Here is a 13,835-nt window from a genome sequence, read left to right on the forward strand (position 1 = left end):
CCTTCCACTAGCCCACCCTCCCACCCAAAGAACAACTTCTTCTGCGCAGCTTGTTTTCTAGGCAGCAGCGCTATTGTGATGTCATCGGGGGGCATTGTGACAAGCCGCCAGTGTTCCGTCTCTTCATGTTGTGCACTGTTCAAACCGAAAATACATCAACAGGCAGGCTACAGAAAAGCTTACTAACAAAGGTTAGAGAGGGGCTTTCTCAGAGGGCTTTTTACAGTTTGTCTATTCCCAATTAGCCGGTTTAGTATACTTAATGAAAGTACTAATTCTTTCATAGGCCGCCCATTCTTAGTATTTGACGTTCAGGTAACAACAGGTAACTTTATTTGGAGTGGAAGCAGAGAGATAACACCAGATGCCAATTGTAGATCCTCTCACACCTGTGGTCACTGCAGCATCTGACTCCACTTTGTCCAAAAGGGATCTATTCCATTCAATTACACATGATCTAGATTAGACTGACAACAAGATACTGCACGGGACATAGCAGAGTTGGTGAAGTTGAGTGGTGATGAGTTTGCTATTTGGATGAATAAAGCAAGTAAAAAGTGTGTTAGATAAAAATTCATTTCAATTCGCTAATCGGGCTAATATGAATCAGGTGAATCGAGTTCTGCTTTTGGAAACTGGGTTAAGAAGGGGTGCACCGTTCCTGGAGGTACTGCAATACCAGGTCAATGCGTGGAGTGGACAGAGCAAGCTCTTTTTCCATCTCCCTGTTCTAAAAATCCATTTAATATATGGTCCCCAGATAGGGGACGTATCAGATATTAAACTGATAAGAACAGATACTACACTTGATCTTAGCCAAAAGGCCGAGAAGCGATAACCAGAATTGGTTTGGGCCTCGAGTGGCACCCTGGCCTATGCCGGACACATCTTAGGGAGAGAGAGCGAGAGGGAGACAAACCCACGCCTACACAAGACATTTTGTCACCCAAGCCAACCCTTGAAAAGGCTGCTTTGCAGAGCAAAAACAAGAAGAATGGTGCGTTTTGCAGCCGCCGCCCACTGCAATGAATCTGAATAACTCCTCCTTTAGGGCGCAAGCAACTCCCCTCCCCCTTGCAGTCTTTCCAATTCACGATACAAAAAGACGGACAGGACAGGTTGCCTGACTTTCCGTCACTGCCACCCTTTGCCATCCTTACCCGTAGAAAGCCCTTTCATCATCCCCAAACCCTAATCTTTTCCCTTTCCTTCCCAGCCCCCAAACCCTGCCCTCTGTACCTTTCTCACCACCCGCTTCCCTTCTCCTGTCATCCCCCTACCACCCGGGAAAAAAAGAGATTGCCCCCTCCTTCCACTAGCCCACCCTCCCACCCAAAGAACAACTTCTTCTGCGCAGCTTGTTTTCTAGGCAGCAGCGCTATTGTGATGTCATCGGGGGGCATTGTGACAAGCCGCCAGTGTTCCGTCTCTTCATGTTGTGCACTGTTCAAACCGAAAATACATCAACAGGCAGGCTACAGAAAAGCTTACTAACAAAGGTTAGAGAGGGGCTTTCTCAGAGGGCTTTTTACAGTTTGTCTATTCCCAATTAGCCGGTTTAGTATACTTAATGAAAGTACTAATTCTTTCATAGGCCGCCCATTCTTAGTATTTGACGTTCAGGTAACAACAGGTAACTTTATTTGGAGTGGAAGCAGAGAGATAACACCAGATGCCAATTGTAGATCCTCTCACACCTGTGGTCACTGCAGCATCTGACTCCACTTTGTCCAAAAGGGATCTATTCCATTCAATTACACATGATCTAGATTAGACTGACAACAAGATACTGCACGGGACATAGCAGAGTTGGTGAAGTTGAGTGGTGATGAGTTTGCTATTTGGATGAATAAAGCAAGTAAAAAGTGTGTTAGATAAAAATTCATTTCAATTCGCTAATCGGGCTAATATGAATCAGGTGAATCGAGTTCTGCTTTTGGAAACTGGGTTAAGAAGGGGTGCACCGTTCCTGGAGGTACTGCAATACCAGGTCAATGCGTGGAGTGGACAGAGCAAGCTCTTTTTCCATCTCCCTGTTCTAAAAATCCATTTAATATATGGTCCCCAGATAGGGGACGTATCAGATATTAAACTGATAAGAACAGATACTACACTTGATCTTAGCCAAAAGGCCGAGAAGCGATAACCAGAATTGGTTTGGGCCTCGAGTGGCACCCTGGCCTATGCCGGACACATCTTAGGGAGAGAGAGCGAGAGGGAGACAAACCCACGCCTACACAAGACATTTTGTCACCCAAGCCAACCCTTGAAAAGGCTGCTTTGCAGAGCAAAAACAAGAAGAATGGTGCGTTTTGCAGCCGCCGCCCACTGCAATGAATCTGAATAACTCCTCCTTTAGGGCGCAAGCAACTCCCCTCCCCCTTGCAGTCTTTCCAATTCACGATACAAAAAGACGGACAGGACAGGTTGCCTGACTTTCCGTCACTGCCACCCTTTGCCATCCTTACCCGTAGAAAGCCCTTTCATCATCCCCAAACCCTAATCTTTTCCCTTTCCTTCCCAGCCCCCAAACCCTGCCCTCTGTACCTTTCTCACCACCCGCTTCCCTTCTCCTGTCATCCCCCTACCACCCGGGAAAAAAAGAGATTGCCCCCTCCTTCCACTAGCCCACCCTCCCACCCAAAGAACAACTTCTTCTGCGCAGCTTGTTTTCTAGGCAGCAGCGCTATTGTGATGTCATCGGGGGGCATTGTGACAAGCCGCCAGTGTTCCGTCTCTTCATGTTGTGCACTGTTCAAACCGAAAATACATCAACAGGCAGGCTACAGAAAAGCTTACTAACAAAGGTTAGAGAGGGGCTTTCTCAGAGGGCTTTTTACAGTTTGTCTATTCCCAATTAGCCGGTTTAGTATACTTAATGAAAGTACTAATTCTTTCATAGGCCGCCCATTCTTAGTATTTGACGTTCAGGTAACAACAGGTAACTTTATTTGGAGTGGAAGCAGAGAGATAACACCAGATGCCAATTGTAGATCCTCTCACACCTGTGGTCACTGCAGCATCTGACTCCACTTTGTCCAAAAGGGATCTATTCCATTCAATTACACATGATCTAGATTAGACTGACAACAAGATACTGCACGGGACATAGCAGAGTTGGTGAAGTTGAGTGGTGATGAGTTTGCTATTTGGATGAATAAAGCAAGTAAAAAGTGTGTTAGATAAAAATTCATTTCAATTCGCTAATCGGGCTAATATGAATCAGGTGAATCGAGTTCTGCTTTTGGAAACTGGGTTAAGAAGGGGTGCACCGTTCCTGGAGGTACTGCAATACCAGGTCAATGCGTGGAGTGGACAGAGCAAGCTCTTTTTCCATCTCCCTGTTCTAAAAATCCATTTAATATATGGTCCCCAGATAGGGGACGTATCAGATATTAAACTGATAAGAACAGATACTACACTTGATCTTAGCCAAAAGGCCGAGAAGCGATAACCAGAATTGGTTTGGGCCTCGAGTGGCACCCTGGCCTATGCCGGACACATCTTAGGGAGAGAGAGCGAGAGGGAGACAAACCCACGCCTACACAAGACATTTTGTCACCCAAGCCAACCCTTGAAAAGGCTGCTTTGCAGAGCAAAAACAAGAAGAATGGTGCGTTTTGCAGCCGCCGCCCACTGCAATGAATCTGAATAACTCCTCCTTTAGGGCGCAAGCAACTCCCCTCCCCCTTGCAGTCTTTCCAATTCACGATACAAAAAGACGGACAGGACAGGTTGCCTGACTTTCCGTCACTGCCACCCTTTGCCATCCTTACCCGTAGAAAGCCCTTTCATCATCCCCAAACCCTAATCTTTTCCCTTTCCTTCCCAGCCCCCAAACCCTGCCCTCTGTACCTTTCTCACCACCCGCTTCCCTTCTCCTGTCATCCCCCTACCACCCGGGAAAAAAAGAGATTGCCCCCTCCTTCCACTAGCCCACCCTCCCACCCAAAGAACAACTTCTTCTGCGCAGCTTGTTTTCTAGGCAGCAGCGCTATTGTGATGTCATCGGGGGGCATTGTGACAAGCCGCCAGTGTTCCGTCTCTTCATGTTGTGCACTGTTCAAACCGAAAATACATCAACAGGCAGGCTACAGAAAAGCTTACTAACAAAGGTTAGAGAGGGGCTTTCTCAGAGGGCTTTTTACAGTTTGTCTATTCCCAATTAGCCGGTTTAGTATACTTAATGAAAGTACTAATTCTTTCATAGGCCGCCCATTCTTAGTATTTGACGTTCAGGTAACAACAGGTAACTTTATTTGGAGTGGAAGCAGAGAGATAACACCAGATGCCAATTGTAGATCCTCTCACACCTGTGGTCACTGCAGCATCTGACTCCACTTTGTCCAAAAGGGATCTATTCCATTCAATTACACATGATCTAGATTAGACTGACAACAAGATACTGCACGGGACATAGCAGAGTTGGTGAAGTTGAGTGGTGATGAGTTTGCTATTTGGATGAATAAAGCAAGTAAAAAGTGTGTTAGATAAAAATTCATTTCAATTCGCTAATCGGGCTAATATGAATCAGGTGAATCGAGTTCTGCTTTTGGAAACTGGGTTAAGAAGGGGTGCACCGTTCCTGGAGGTACTGCAATACCAGGTCAATGCGTGGAGTGGACAGAGCAAGCTCTTTTTCCATCTCCCTGTTCTAAAAATCCATTTAATATATGGTCCCCAGATAGGGGACGTATCAGATATTAAACTGATAAGAACAGATACTACACTTGATCTTAGCCAAAAGGCCGAGAAGCGATAACCAGAATTGGTTTGGGCCTCGAGTGGCACCCTGGCCTATGCCGGACACATCTTAGGGAGAGAGAGCGAGAGGGAGACAAACCCACGCCTACACAAGACATTTTGTCACCCAAGCCAACCCTTGAAAAGGCTGCTTTGCAGAGCAAAAACAAGAAGAATGGTGCGTTTTGCAGCCGCCGCCCACTGCAATGAATCTGAATAACTCCTCCTTTAGGGCGCAAGCAACTCCCCTCCCCCTTGCAGTCTTTCCAATTCACGATACAAAAAGACGGACAGGACAGGTTGCCTGACTTTCCGTCACTGCCACCCTTTGCCATCCTTACCCGTAGAAAGCCCTTTCATCATCCCCAAACCCTAATCTTTTCCCTTTCCTTCCCAGCCCCCAAACCCTGCCCTCTGTACCTTTCTCACCACCCGCTTCCCTTCTCCTGTCATCCCCCTACCACCCGGGAAAAAAAGAGATTGCCCCCTCCTTCCACTAGCCCACCCTCCCACCCAAAGAACAACTTCTTCTGCGCAGCTTGTTTTCTAGGCAGCAGCGCTATTGTGATGTCATCGGGGGGCATTGTGACAAGCCGCCAGTGTTCCGTCTCTTCATGTTGTGCACTGTTCAAACCGAAAATACATCAACAGGCAGGCTACAGAAAAGCTTACTAACAAAGGTTAGAGAGGGGCTTTCTCAGAGGGCTTTTTACAGTTTGTCTATTCCCAATTAGCCGGTTTAGTATACTTAATGAAAGTACTAATTCTTTCATAGGCCGCCCATTCTTAGTATTTGACGTTCAGGTAACAACAGGTAACTTTATTTGGAGTGGAAGCAGAGAGATAACACCAGATGCCAATTGTAGATCCTCTCACACCTGTGGTCACTGCAGCATCTGACTCCACTTTGTCCAAAAGGGATCTATTCCATTCAATTACACATGATCTAGATTAGACTGACAACAAGATACTGCACGGGACATAGCAGAGTTGGTGAAGTTGAGTGGTGATGAGTTTGCTATTTGGATGAATAAAGCAAGTAAAAAGTGTGTTAGATAAAAATTCATTTCAATTCGCTAATCGGGCTAATATGAATCAGGTGAATCGAGTTCTGCTTTTGGAAACTGGGTTAAGAAGGGGTGCACCGTTCCTGGAGGTACTGCAATACCAGGTCAATGCGTGGAGTGGACAGAGCAAGCTCTTTTTCCATCTCCCTGTTCTAAAAATCCATTTAATATATGGTCCCCAGATAGGGGACGTATCAGATATTAAACTGATAAGAACAGATACTACACTTGATCTTAGCCAAAAGGCCGAGAAGCGATAACCAGAATTGGTTTGGGCCTCGAGTGGCACCCTGGCCTATGCCGGACACATCTTAGGGAGAGAGAGCGAGAGGGAGACAAACCCACGCCTACACAAGACATTTTGTCACCCAAGCCAACCCTTGAAAAGGCTGCTTTGCAGAGCAAAAACAAGAAGAATGGTGCGTTTTGCAGCCGCCGCCCACTGCAATGAATCTGAATAACTCCTCCTTTAGGGCGCAAGCAACTCCCCTCCCCCTTGCAGTCTTTCCAATTCACGATACAAAAAGACGGACAGGACAGGTTGCCTGACTTTCCGTCACTGCCACCCTTTGCCATCCTTACCCGTAGAAAGCCCTTTCATCATCCCCAAACCCTAATCTTTTCCCTTTCCTTCCCAGCCCCCAAACCCTGCCCTCTGTACCTTTCTCACCACCCGCTTCCCTTCTCCTGTCATCCCCCTACCACCCGGGAAAAAAAGAGATTGCCCCCTCCTTCCACTAGCCCACCCTCCCACCCAAAGAACAACTTCTTCTGCGCAGCTTGTTTTCTAGGCAGGAGCGCTATTGTGATGTCATCGGGGGGCATTGTGACAAGCCGCCAGTGTTCCGTCTCTTCATGTTGTGCACTGTTCAAACCGAAAATACATCAACAGGCAGGCTACAGAAAAGCTTACTAACAAAGGTTAGAGAGGGGCTTTCTCAGAGGGCTTTTTACAGTTTGTCTATTCCCAATTAGCCGGTTTAGTATACTTAATGAAAGTACTAATTCTTTCATAGGCCGCCCATTCTTAGTATTTGACGTTCAGGTAACAACAGGTAACTTTATTTGGAGTGGAAGCAGAGAGATAACACCAGATGCCAATTGTAGATCCTCTCACACCTGTGGTCACTGCAGCATCTGACTCCACTTTGTCCAAAAGGGATCTATTCCATTCAATTACACATGATCTAGATTAGACTGACAACAAGATACTGCACGGGACATAGCAGAGTTGGTGAAGTTGAGTGGTGATGAGTTTGCTATTTGGATGAATAAAGCAAGTAAAAAGTGTGTTAGATAAAAATTCATTTCAATTCGCTAATCGGGCTAATATGAATCAGGTGAATCGAGTTCTGCTTTTGGAAACTGGGTTAAGAAGGGGTGCACCGTTCCTGGAGGTACTGCAATACCAGGTCAATGCGTGGAGTGGACAGAGCAAGCTCTTTTTCCATCTCCCTGTTCTAAAAATCCATTTAATATATGGTCCCCAGATAGGGGACGTATCAGATATTAAACTGATAAGAACAGATTTTTGATTTAATGAAGCTTTCCAAAGCACCGCAAAAATGCATGACCGAAGTCACACCAAAAACAGTGCAAAGGCTAGGATTCGTGTGGACCCCTCCGTGAGAAGAGGATCCCCAAAAATCAACCCCGTCCCTCCGAGCCAGAAGGCCACAGCGAGGGTCAGGGATCTTCGGTGCTCCCCCAAGCCGAAGCCTGGTTGAGCCTTGTTGTTGCTCCCAGCGTCCACCGAGGCATCTTACCCAAGTGGAGTAGGGAGCTACTAGTCGTTGGTTTCGCAGCCGAGACTGCCCGGACCGTCAACCGGTGTTGGTTTCTCAGCCCAAGGCTGACCGGACCTCCAACCGGGTGTTGGTTTCTCAGCCCAAGGCTGACCGGACCTCCAACCGGGTGTTGGTTTCTCAGCCCAAGGCTAACCGGACCTCCAACCGGGTGTTGGTTTCTCAGCCAAAGCTGACCCGGACCTCCAACCGAGTGTTGGTTTCTCAGCCCAAAGCTGACCGGACCTCCGACCGGGATTATAAAAATTTCCCTTCTTAGCCAGAAGGCCGGGATAGGGCAATATGCTTGGAAAGTATGAATAGGCAAGGCGCGGCGTGCGACAGAGTCTGAGGCTTACCAGGGTCCCAACCTAGCAAGTTCAGACTCCCTCCAGGGTGTCCATTCCTGGGGCACATTGCACCATAACCCCCACACTTACTCAGTCTAATAGCCTCGATCCTGGTAGGGCCATGGTTTCCTCTAGATGGATATACTATCCTCCTAAAGTACTAACAAGCGCAACCTTCCAGTGTGCATTGCATCATTGTACTAAGGTGGCCGGAGCCTTAAACCACCTTTTCAAACGATACTACTACACTTGATCTTAGCCAAAAGGCCGAGAAGCGATAACCAGAATTGGTTTGGGCCTCGAGTGGCACCCTGGCCTATGCCGGACACATCTTAGGGAGAGAGAGCGAGAGGGAGACAAACCCACGCCTACACAAGACATTTTGTCACCCAAGCCAACCCTTGAAAAGGCTGCTTTGCAGAGCAAAAACAAGAAGAATGGTGCGTTTTGCAGCCGCCGCCCACTGCAATGAATCTGAATAACTCCTCCTTTAGGGCGCAAGCAACTCCCCTCCCCCTTGCAGTCTTTCCAATTCACGATACAAAAAGACGGACAGGACAGGTTGCCTGACTTTCCGTCACTGCCACCCTTTGCCATCCTTACCCGTAGAAAGCCCTTTCATCATCCCCAAACCCTAATCTTTTCCCTTTCCTTCCCAGCCCCCAAACCCTGCCCTCTGTACCTTTCTCACCACCCGCTTCCCTTCTCCTGTCATCCCCCTACCACCCGGGAAAAAAAGAGATTGCCCACTCCTTCCACTAGCCCACCCTCCCACCCAAAGAACAACTTCTTCTGCGCAGCTTGTTTTCTAGGCAGCAGCGCTATTGTGATGTCATCGGGGGGCATTGTGACAAGCCGCCAGTGTTCCGTCTCTTCATGTTGTGCACTGTTCAAACCGAAAATACATCAACAGGCAGGCTACAGAAAAGCTTACTAACAAAGGTTAGAGAGGGGCTTTCTCAGAGGGCTTTTTACAGTTTGTCTATTCCCAATTAGCCGGTTTAGTATACTTAATGAAAGTACTAATTCTTTCATAGGCCGCCCATTCTTAGTATTTGACGTTCAGGTAACAACAGGTAACTTTATTTGGAGTGGAAGCAGAGAGATAACACCAGATGCCAATTGTAGATCCTCTCACACCTGTGGTCACTGCAGCATCTGACTCCACTTTGTCCAAAAGGGATCTATTCCATTCAATTACACATGATCTAGATTAGACTAACAACAAGATACTGCACGGGACATAGCAGAGTTGGTGAAGTTGAGTGGTGATGAGTTTGCTATTTGGATGAATAAAGCAAGTAAAAAGTGTGTTAGATAAAAATTCATTTCAATTCGCTAATCGGGCTAATATGAATCAGGTGAATCAAGTTCTGCTTTTGGAAACTGGGTTAAGAAGGGGTGCACCGTTCCTGGAGGTACTGCAATACCAGGTCAATGCGTGGAGTGGACAGAGCAAGCTCTTTTTCCATCTCCCTGTTCTAAAAATCCATTTAATATATGGTCCCCAGATAGGGGACGTATCAGATATTAAACTGATAAGAACAGATACTACACTTGATCTTAGCCAAAAGGCCGAGAAGCGATAACCAGAATTGGTTTGGGCCTCGAGTGGCACCCTGGCCTATGCCGGACACATCTTAGGGAGAGAGAGCGAGAGGGAGACAAACCCACGCCTACACAAGACATTTTGTCACCCAAGCCAACCCTTGAAAAGGCTGCTTTGCAGAGCAAAAACAAGAAGAATGGTGCGTTTTGCAGCCGCCGCCCACTGCAATGAATCTGAATAACTCCTCCTTTAGGGCGCAAGCAACTCCCCTCCCCCTTGCAGTCTTTCCAATTCACGATACAAAAAGACGGACAGGACAGGTTGCCTGACTTTCCGTCACTGCCACCCTTTGCCATCCTTACCCGTAGAAAGCCCTTTCATCATCCCCAAACCCTAATCTTTTCCCTTTCCTTCCCAGCCCCCAAACCCTGCCCTCTGTACCTTTCTCACCACCCGCTTCCCTTCTCCTGTCATCCCCCTACCACCCGGGAAAAAAAGAGATTGCCCCCTCCTTCCACTAGCCCACCCTCCCACCCAAAGAACAACTTCTTCTGCGCAGCTTGTTTTCTAGGCAGCAGCGCTATTGTGATGTCATCGGGGGGCATTGTGACAAGCCGCCAGTGTTCCGTCTCTTCATGTTGTGCACTGTTCAAACCGAAAATACATCAACAGGCAGGCTACAGAAAAGCTTACTAACAAAGGTTAGAGAGGGGCTTTCTCAGAGGGCTTTTTACAGTTTGTCTATTCCCAATTAGCCGGTTTAGTATACTTAATGAAAGTACTAATTCTTTCATAGGCCGCCCATTCTTAGTATTTGACGTTCAGGTAACAACAGGTAACTTTATTTGGAGTGGAAGCAGAGAGATAACACCAGATGCCAATTGTAGATCCTCTCACACCTGTGGTCACTGCAGCATCTGACTCCACTTTGTCCAAAAGGGATCTATTCCATTCAATTACACATGATCTAGATTAGACTGACAACAAGATACTGCACGGGACATAGCAGAGTTGGTGAAGTTGAGTGGTGATGAGTTTGCTATTTGGATGAATAAAGCAAGTAAAAAGTGTGTTAGATAAAAATTCATTTCAATTCGCTAATCGGGCTAATATGAATCAGGTGAATCGAGTTCTGCTTTTGGAAACTGGGTTAAGAAGGGGTGCACCGTTCCTGGAGGTACTGCAATACCAGGTCAATGCGTGGAGTGGACAGAGCAAGCTCTTTTTCCATCTCCCTGTTCTAAAAATCCATTTAATATATGGTCCCCAGATAGGGGACGTATCAGATATTAAACTGATAAGAACAGATACTACACTTGATCTTAGCCAAAAGGCCGAGAAGCGATAACCAGAATTGGTTTGGGCCTCGAGTGGCACCCTGGCCTATGCCGGACACATCTTAGGGAGAGAGAGCGAGAGGGAGACAAACCCACGCCTACACAAGACATTTTGTCACCCAAGCCAACCCTTGAAAAGGCTGCTTTGCAGAGCAAAAACAAGAAGAATGGTGCGTTTTGCAGCCGCCGCCCACTGCAATGAATCTGAATAACTCCTCCTTTAGGGCGCAAGCAACTCCCCTCCCCCTTGCAGTCTTTCCAATTCACGATACAAAAAGACGGACAGGACAGGTTGCCTGACTTTCCGTCACTGCCACCCTTTGCCATCCTTACCCGTAGAAAGCCCTTTCATCATCCCCAAACCCTAATCTTTTCCCTTTCCTTCCCAGCCCCCAAACCCTGCCCTCTGTACCTTTCTCACCACCCGCTTCCCTTCTCCTGTCATCCCCCTACCACCCGGGAAAAAAAGAGATTGCCCCCTCCTTCCACTAGCCCACCCTCCCACCCAAAGAACAACTTCTTCTGCGCAGCTTGTTTTCTAGGCAGCAGCGCTATTGTGATGTCATCGGGGGGCATTGTGACAAGCCGCCAGTGTTCCGTCTCTTCATGTTGTGCACTGTTCAAACCGAAAATACATCAACAGGCAGGCTACAGAAAAGCTTACTAACAAAGGTTAGAGAGGGGCTTTCTCAGAGGGCTTTTTACAGTTTGTCTATTCCCAATTAGCCGGTTTAGTATACTTAATGAAAGTACTAATTCTTTCATAGGCCGCCCATTCTTAGTATTTGACGTTCAGGTAACAACAGGTAACTTTATTTGGAGTGGAAGCAGAGAGATAACACCAGATGCCAATTGTAGATCCTCTCACACCTGTGGTCACTGCAGCATCTGACTCCACTTTGTCCAAAAGGGATCTATTCCATTCAATTACACATGATCTAGATTAGACTGACAACAAGATACTGCACGGGACATAGCAGAGTTGGTGAAGTTGAGTGGTGATGAGTTTGCTATTTGGATGAATAAAGCAAGTAAAAAGTGTGTTAGATAAAAATTCATTTCAATTCGCTAATCGGGCTAATATGAATCAGGTGAATCGAGTTCTGCTTTTGGAAACTGGGTTAAGAAGGGGTGCACCGTTCCTGGAGGTACTGCAATACCAGGTCAATGCGTGGAGTGGACAGAGCAAGCTCTTTTTCCATCTCCCTGTTCTAAAAATCCATTTAATATATGGTCCCCAGATAGGGGACGTATCAGATATTAAACTGATAAGAACAGATACTACACTTGATCTTAGCCAAAAGGCCGAGAAGCGATAACCAGAATTGGTTTGGGCCTCGAGTGGCACCCTGGCCTATGCCGGACACATCTTAGGGAGAGAGAGCGAGAGGGAGACAAACCCACGCCTACACAAGACATTTTGTCACCCAAGCCAACCCTTGAAAAGGCTGCTTTGCAGAGCAAAAACAAGAAGAATGGTGCGTTTTGCAGCCGCCGCCCACTGCAATGAATCTGAATAACTCCTCCTTTAGGGCGCAAGCAACTCCCCTCCCCCTTGCAGTCTTTCCAATTCACGATACAAAAAGACGGACAGGACAGGTTGCCTGACTTTCCGTCACTGCCACCCTTTGCCATCCTTACCCGTAGAAAGCCCTTTCATCATCCCCAAACCCTAATCTTTTCCCTTTCCTTCCCAGCCCCCAAACCCTGCCCTCTGTACCTTTCTCACCACCCGCTTCCCTTCTCCTGTCATCCCCCTACCACCCGGGAAAAAAAGAGATTGCCCCCTCCTTCCACTAGCCCACCCTCCCACCCAAAGAACAACTTCTTCTGCGCAGCTTGTTTTCTAGGCAGCAGCGCTATTGTGATGTCATCGGGGGGCATTGTGACAAGCCGCCAGTGTTCCGTCTCTTCATGTTGTGCACTGTTCAAACCGAAAATACATCAACAGGCAGGCTACAGAAAAGCTTACTAACAAAGGTTAGAGAGGGGCTTTCTCAGAGGGCTTTTTACAGTTTGTCTATTCCCAATTAGCCGGTTTAGTATACTTAATGAAAGTACTAATTCTTTCATAGGCCGCCCATTCTTAGTATTTGACGTTCAGGTAACAACAGGTAACTTTATTTGGAGTGGAAGCAGAGAGATAACACCAGATGCCAATTGTAGATCCTCTCACACCTGTGGTCACTGCAGCATCTGACTCCACTTTGTCCAAAAGGGATCTATTCCATTCAATTACACATGATCTAGATTAGACTGACAACAAGATACTGCACGGGACATAGCAGAGTTGGTGAAGTTGAGTGGTGATGAGTTTGCTATTTGGATGAATAAAGCAAGTAAAAAGTGTGTTAGATAAAAATTCATTTCAATTCGCTAATCGGGCTAATATGAATCAGGTGAATCGAGTTCTGCTTTTGGAAACTGGGTTAAGAAGGGGTGCACCGTTCCTGGAGGTACTGCAATACCAGGTCAATGCGTGGAGTGGACAGAGCAAGCTCTTTTTCCATCTCCCTGTTCTAAAAATCCATTTAATATATGGTCCCCAGATAGGGGACGTATCAGATATTAAACTGATAAGAACAGATACTACACTTGATCTTAGCCAAAAGGCCGAGAAGCGATAACCAGAATTGGTTTGGGCCTCGAGTGGCACCCTGGCCTATGCCGGACACATCTTAGGGAGAGAGAGCGAGAGGGAGACAAACCCACGCCTACACAAGACATTTTGTCACCCAAGCCAACCCTTGAAAAGGCTGCTTTGCAGAGCAAAAACAAGAAGAATGGTGCGTTTTGCAGCCGCCGCCCACTGCAATGAATCTGAATAACTCCTCCTTTAGGGCGCAAGCAACTCCCCTCCCCCTTGCAGTCTTTCCAATTCACGATACAAAAAGACGGACAGGACAGGTTGCCTGACTTTCCGTCACTGCCACCCTTTGCCATCCTTACCCGTAGAAAGCCCTTTCATCATCCCCAAACCCTAATCTTTTCCCTTTCCTTCCCAG

General features: G+C 47.1%; 10 non-coding genes and 1 pseudogene across 10 annotated transcripts; all 11 read right to left on the minus strand.

The window, feature by feature from the left end:
• Window positions 1–645: 645 nt before the first annotated feature.
• On the minus strand, window positions 646–836 carry LOC142253920 (U2 spliceosomal RNA). The gene has a single exon (XR_012726949.1). It is a non-coding gene; the product is annotated as a U2 spliceosomal RNA (small nuclear RNA).
• Window positions 837–1,953: 1,117 nt separating this feature from the next.
• Window positions 1,954–2,144, minus strand: LOC142253921 (U2 spliceosomal RNA). The gene has a single exon (XR_012726950.1). It is a non-coding gene; the product is annotated as a U2 spliceosomal RNA (small nuclear RNA).
• Window positions 2,145–3,261: 1,117 nt separating this feature from the next.
• LOC142253922 (U2 spliceosomal RNA) lies at window positions 3,262–3,452 on the minus strand. The gene has a single exon (XR_012726951.1). It is a non-coding gene; the product is annotated as a U2 spliceosomal RNA (small nuclear RNA).
• Window positions 3,453–4,569: 1,117 nt separating this feature from the next.
• Window positions 4,570–4,760, minus strand: LOC142253923 (U2 spliceosomal RNA). Its single transcript, XR_012726952.1, has one exon. It is a non-coding gene; the product is annotated as a U2 spliceosomal RNA (small nuclear RNA).
• A 1,117-nt stretch (window positions 4,761–5,877) lies between these two features.
• On the minus strand, window positions 5,878–6,068 carry LOC142253924 (U2 spliceosomal RNA). The gene has a single exon (XR_012726953.1). It is a non-coding gene; the product is annotated as a U2 spliceosomal RNA (small nuclear RNA).
• Window positions 6,069–7,185: 1,117 nt separating this feature from the next.
• On the minus strand, window positions 7,186–7,381 carry LOC142253130 (U2 spliceosomal RNA). The gene has a single exon (XR_012726449.1). It is a non-coding gene; the product is annotated as a U2 spliceosomal RNA (small nuclear RNA).
• Window positions 7,382–8,078: 697 nt separating this feature from the next.
• LOC142253754 (U2 spliceosomal RNA) lies at window positions 8,079–8,223 on the minus strand (annotated as a pseudogene).
• Window positions 8,224–9,340: 1,117 nt separating this feature from the next.
• Window positions 9,341–9,531, minus strand: LOC142253926 (U2 spliceosomal RNA). Its single transcript, XR_012726955.1, has one exon. It is a non-coding gene; the product is annotated as a U2 spliceosomal RNA (small nuclear RNA).
• A 1,117-nt stretch (window positions 9,532–10,648) lies between these two features.
• On the minus strand, window positions 10,649–10,839 carry LOC142253927 (U2 spliceosomal RNA). Its single transcript, XR_012726956.1, has one exon. It is a non-coding gene; the product is annotated as a U2 spliceosomal RNA (small nuclear RNA).
• A 1,117-nt stretch (window positions 10,840–11,956) lies between these two features.
• On the minus strand, window positions 11,957–12,147 carry LOC142253928 (U2 spliceosomal RNA). The gene has a single exon (XR_012726957.1). It is a non-coding gene; the product is annotated as a U2 spliceosomal RNA (small nuclear RNA).
• Window positions 12,148–13,264: 1,117 nt separating this feature from the next.
• On the minus strand, window positions 13,265–13,455 carry LOC142253929 (U2 spliceosomal RNA). Its single transcript, XR_012726958.1, has one exon. It is a non-coding gene; the product is annotated as a U2 spliceosomal RNA (small nuclear RNA).
• Between the last annotated feature and the right edge of the window lie 380 nt (window positions 13,456–13,835).

The sequence above is a fragment of the Anomaloglossus baeobatrachus genome, chromosome 9 (genome assembly GCF_048569485.1).
Source record: "Anomaloglossus baeobatrachus isolate aAnoBae1 chromosome 9, aAnoBae1.hap1, whole genome shotgun sequence".
Lineage (NCBI taxonomy): Eukaryota > Metazoa > Chordata > Amphibia > Anura > Aromobatidae > Anomaloglossus > Anomaloglossus baeobatrachus.